Below are 6,000 nucleotides of genomic sequence, written 5' to 3'. Positions count from 1 at the left end.
CTGCAAAATCGGATAGTAAATGCGCCAATGAAATCTGTTTGATAACAACCAATAATATCTCTTCACTTCTTCCAAATTAGCCATACAAATCGCATAATTTTTTGGCCAATCAAAATTCACCTTTAAAACGTGGTTTGGCGCTATCTGTCAAAATTCGTTTCTGCATTGTTCTCCCTAATCAAAAAGTTTTACTATATGGTGGCCGTATTGATAGGTAAAAACTATGTTCTCAGGCGTGTTACTAAGGTTTATATTAATAAACCTTTCATATGTGAAATAAGAATGTTTAAAAACAAAGAATTACAGTGTTTTACTGCGTTGGCCTGCTATAGGAAGGCGTACGCTTATAAGCGTCTTCCCCCGTTTAAAACTAGGTTTTATATTACAAGTAGGATTTGCAATAAATAAATCAGTCAATAAACATAGTTATTAGGGGGTTTTTTTTTTGGTCCCAATATAGAAGGTGTACGCGTATAAGTGTCTTCCCCCCTTTTTAATTTAAGTTTAAGTTTTAAATACAGTTTTTTAATCTATGTGTGGGATATAATCCCACCTTTTTCCGGCAAAATTTCAGACCAATTTCCAGGATATTTGAATCGAAACAGTAGCCAATAGAGTGTTAACACAATTTTTCATATTTAGTTCCTGTGACCTAGTTCATCAAACGTAAAACAGCAGTTAGACCTGTGAAAGCCGGACAAGATTCTTTTATTAATAGCTCTGGCTGCCATTTTGTACAGCAGAGCGTAATATGTCAGCAATATGCCTAACTAGGGATGGTACTGATCACTTCTGTGAAATTTCATTGAAATCCCACCTGAGTTTTACCTATGAAATATTGTTCAAGAACTGAGGACGACGCACTAAGACTGGACTTATGATGTTGAGTAACCTTGAGCAAGTTGTGCCCTAGTGAGATGAAATGATCCAGAAATATGGCAATGGCACTTTCTTTTTTCCTTCTTACTGTTTTACTCTCAGGTTAAAAATTTGATTAATATACTACATACCGCTTGTTGAATGTCCTCGTGCATATCTACAGACAATACTGTTTCATAAGTAAAGGCAGGGCTTGAGGCATTATCTGTGTCAATCTTGTCTATGCCAACTTGGTATATTTATAATGTCTGAAAAAAACAACAACATGGAACTCATTCTAATCATTCTTCAAACAGCTGATTTCCTGATGTATTTTTGGGAAGGTTTTTGTCAGTTCGTATGATAACCAATCAAACTGTGCAGCATTAAAGCTATAAAAGTTATGTATGACTACCTATTATTAGATGTTATTAAACTTTGACCTGCTGCTTAAACTGAAAGTGTTTAACAAATTTTAAATTTATACAAAAGTGTGACCTTGATCTGAGGAAGATCTAGGCTCTGCACATCACTTCATATGGTTAACATTTTTGCCAAGTAATTTCACTTCCCTCAGCATGTATCACAAATACAGACCAGAACATAACAAGAGGCCATGCTGGCCTCTGAATTGCTCACAGCTGAATATGAAAACTCTCCATGACAAGGAATAAATAATACTGTAAAACTAAAAACAAGACAGCCATCATGGCCCCTGAGTCACTTACCAGAATTATAAATTATTTTTCAAATGAACTTACTGGAAGGTACGTCCAGCTCAAGTTAAACTTGCCCCTCTAGTTATATTCTTTCACATCACTTATTGATTTGTTTTCTTCATTATAAACAATAAAGCCAAGATGGCCGCAGATCAATCTAACCCATAATTTCATTGTTAACTATGTAAATTGAAATATTTTGTCCTATTAATTTGGAAAGGCTTTGTTAAAATTATCTATGCTGTAAGTTTGTTCCTATGAGACTATGTAGAATAAATGCAGAATAAATGAACACTAGAGCAGGGTTAATTTTGATTGGACATTTTTTATGACTTTTGTGAATACACAAAATGTCACATGCAAAATATGTAGGGTGTAGATGTTTGCAGTTTACTGTTTGGGACAGCAAATTCTTTATACATTCTATATGGTAACAAGAAAAAACAAGAATCTGTGTTTGATAAACACAAATGCCCCCGCGCTCATTGTTGTCAACAATTTAACAATAGAGAGTGAAGTGGAAGACAAAATTCTACCATTATTCAATTTCTAAGTGCTGAAAAGGGCCATAACTTGGTGCAAATGGGAACCATAGTTATGTAAACTTGCTCAGATCATTTACTTTGTATGGATTAGTGTGTAAATTATGAAGCCATTGGTACAGGTAGAACTTAAGAAAAAACCAACTTGCCGTTCTAGGTTAACCTCGTACAGACAGACGTACTAATAAAATGGTACTTATGTGACTTTTCCTTTGATCTTTTTGGCCATCTTTAGTCACACAAGGCTTAAAAAAAACACACACAAGTAAAAAGGAAATGAATAGGATCAAAGAGAACTTACTGTTACCCATTGTTCCCAAAGTCACACAAGTACCCCTGAGTTTGTACGGACGGACAGATGGACGGACGGTTCAATTACTATATGCCCGGGGGCATAAAAATGACAATAGGTCAAACAATGTAAAAATTTTCAAAAGTGGGCCAGCTGATTCAATTTAGCATCAGAAATTACACCCCTAATACAAATTTCAAGCCATAACACCTGTGAAGGTAAAGGGCCCATGAGTTGTTGAGATATTGATCAGGGATTGTTTTTTTCTGGCCAAGACCAATGCACCTATGCAATTTGAGGGTCAATGGCCCATGGGTTGGCAAGTTATTGATAAAGAAAAAATTTTGAGTTACAAAGGTCAATATGACCTTGACCGTTGACCTCTTGACCCTAAAATCAATAGGGGTCATATACTAACCAAAACCAGTGCACCTACAAAAGTGAAGGCCAAACACCCCATGGCTTGTCAAGTTATTGATCAGAAACTGTTTTTACCTACAAGAACTGTATTAACTTTCAAGGTCAATGTGACCTTTGACCCCTTGACCCTAATATCAATAGGGATCATTTACTGACTGAGACCAGTGCACCTATGCATTTTGACCCATTAGTTGTCAAGTTATTGATCAGAAAACTGTCATACTAAACAATGCATAACTAGGCTTGGTGACAAACAATTCTGTGAAGTTCTCTCCCATCAGTTTTGGTGATGCAACCCGGGCAAGCTTATTTTACTCATAAAATAAACCATTAAGGGGTCATAACTGTGCAAACTAAAACTATCTCTAAATGTGATTAATACCCCCACCCCCCCCCCAAGACTGCTTCGAAAATAAGGGCGTAAATAGTTACAGAACACATTGTAAAAGTATTGAAATAGAGGTTGTGGGCAAATAAAGATAGTTGCATTTCCTTTCCCTGTTGTTAACCATTGATGAGTTTTCTTGAATTAAGTCAAGATAAGAGTTACATTTCTTGAGCATTGCACTTCCTCTCATTGCGCTTTACCATTGTATGAAGTTAATTTCAAACATTAGTTTTTAAGTTATGCACCTGACATGGAAATTAAACAAAGGGCAATTACACTGCAAATATTGAAGATGGAGATATGGTTATTGTTCACTGCATGTCCTCTCACTGCGCTTGACCATTGTATGAAGTTTTATTGAATTCCAACTACTAGTTTTCAAGTTAAGCTCAGGACAAAACAAGAGCCAGTTGAACAGGGTGAAGCTCCCTGACTAGGATTTGGACACAGAAAAATATATATTCTGTAGTTCCAGACAAAGTTCAAAATGTAATAATTCCAAACTTAAGCAATGCAGAGTTACAGTTCTTTGCACTGCAATTCTACTCAATTAGATCGTTCTACCGACTTGCGTGCGACACGTCATCTCAATATGTTGATCATTTCTGTGAAATAGTTATTAAATCCGACTTCAAATAACAAAGTTATGGGCCGGACACAATTTTGCTTCAAGGTCATGCTGTGACCTTGATCTTCAAGGTAGGGACCCAAATGTTGCGCGTGACACATCTTCTCAATATGGTGATCATTTCTGTGAAATAGTTTTAAAATCCGACTTCAAATAAAGTAGTTATGGGTCGGACATGATTTTGCTGCAAGGTCATGCTGTGACCTTGACCTTCAAGGTAGGGACCCAAATGTTGTGCGCGACACATCTTCTCAATATGGTGATCATTTCTGTGAAATAGTTGTAAAATCCCACTTCAAATTGTTATGTATGCAGCATATTGCATGTATATAATTTATATCTGACCAGTTGGTGTTTCCAGTATTGTCGTTGTTCTGTTTTAAGAACGTAAACTACATGTGTGTGCTAGAGCTTTCTTGACTGTTGTAGAAAACTCATGCATTATTTTAAGATAGAAATTTCCGGAGTGGTCTTTATTGTTGAAGTTGCTAGATTATGATAGCACATAATAGACTTTTCTGGAATGTTCCTAGTTTATACATATAATACGGGATATTTTTCATTTGGGGGACCTTTTAAGTCATCAGTGATCTTTTAAGTCATCAGTTACCTTAAGTCATCAGTATATTTGGAGTATTTTTCAACTTGGATATTAAGTGATTTATTGGAGCTTGGATTATTTTTAAAATAGTTTAAATTATTCTTGTGGATTTTATTGTGGGAATCTATTCTAAAGTGTTCTTGGATTTTACTTGGATTTAAGTGTGCTATTCAAAAAAGGATCATTCCAGGATCAGACTAGACATTTAAGATTTCATTTTTATTTGGACTTCAGGTATTTGTAAACGTAATTTGTTATTTTATTTTTCTTTGATAATTTTTCTGTAATAAATTTGTTATTGTTACAAGTTTGTTGCTGGCTTTTCTTTCTCGTTACACCTGGCTCATAACAGAAATTGGGGGCTCGTCCGGGATTGAATATTTCTTTTTGGCTACATTATTGGAAATTATTACTGTTTATTTTACATTTTATTATTACCGTATTTACTCATCTGAGTTGATATCATAGTTGTTCTATTAAGTGTACCTTTCATTTTAAAATTTTTTGAAACACATCACTTTTCTGAGTTTAAAAACCAGCAGCAAGCAGTCATGTCTTTTAATTTAGAAAAGTTTGTAGCTAGAACCTTCTCAGGTGGTATTAGATTTGGCTAAGAAAACTGATTTTGCTCGAATCTTGCAAAAAAAGTATAATTTATTAGAAATTAAATCTTCAATGCGTAAACAAGAAATTAAAAATCTTCTGATTCATTATTTTGTGGATGAAGATATTTTGGAGAAGATGCACTTTCTCACATTGTTGAAAAACACTCTGAAATTTCTGAACATAAAGATAAGAGAGCTTGAACTTCAATTTAAATTTTGAATTAGAGAAAATGCAGTTAGACAAAGAAAGAGAAGAAAAAGAAAGGGAAGAAAGGCAGTTACTGTAGAAAAAGAAAGGGAAGAAAGCGCAGTTACTGTTAGAAAAAAGAAAGGGAAGAAAAAAGAAAGGGAAAGGCAGTTTTGAAAAAGAAAGGGAAGAGAGAAAATTAGAAAAAGAAAGCAGAAGAGAGAGAATTTCAGTTAAGAAAATGAGAGAATTAGAAATCAAAGAGAGAGCAAATCAGTTTGAACATAGAATAAATTCAAAATTTGATGTCACTAAAAACATTAGGCTTGTTCCACCTTTCCAAGAAAAAGAAGTTGATAAGTATTTTCTTCATTTTGAAAAGGTTGCTGAAAATTTAAAATGGCCAAGAGAGCACTGGACATTACTTTTACAGAGCGTCTTAATTGGTAAAGCTCGTGAGATCTATACACAACTTACTGTTGAACAAAGCTCTAATTATGATAATGTAAAAGAATTAATTCTGAAAGGTTATGAGTTAGTACCAGAGGCCTTCAGGCAAAAATTCAGAAATTCTAAGAAAGAAACTGGTCAAACCCATGTCGAATTTGCAAGAGAAAAAGAACAACTTTTTGATCGGTGGTGTCTATCTAAGAAAATAAATAAAAATCATGAAAAGCTCAGACAGCTCATGTTAGTTGAAGAGTTTAAACGTTGTATTCACTCTGATGTTAAATCTTTTTTAGATGAAAAACAGGTAGAA

The 6,000-nt window shown here is 34.5% G+C and overlaps 1 long non-coding RNA gene across 3 annotated transcripts in view; it reads right to left on the bottom strand.

Moving 5' to 3' along the window:
- Window positions 1–1,092: 1,092 nt before the first annotated feature.
- LOC132740665 (uncharacterized) overlaps window positions 1,093–6,000 on the bottom strand; it is a 101,682-nt gene continuing 96,774 nt past the window's right edge. For all 3 annotated transcript variants that reach the window (XR_009627187.1, XR_009627188.1, XR_009627186.1), the window contains one exon: window positions 1,093–1,127. This is a non-coding gene — a long non-coding RNA (uncharacterized LOC132740665). The remainder of the gene's footprint in view (window positions 1,128–6,000) is intronic.

The sequence above is a fragment of the Ruditapes philippinarum genome, unplaced genomic scaffold, assembly GCF_026571515.1.
Source record: "Ruditapes philippinarum isolate M1 unplaced genomic scaffold, ASM2657151v2 ctg5443_1_1_1_1, whole genome shotgun sequence".
NCBI classification, from domain to species: domain Eukaryota; kingdom Metazoa; phylum Mollusca; class Bivalvia; order Venerida; family Veneridae; genus Ruditapes; species Ruditapes philippinarum.
This window is presented reverse-complemented; position numbering and strand designations above follow the sequence as displayed.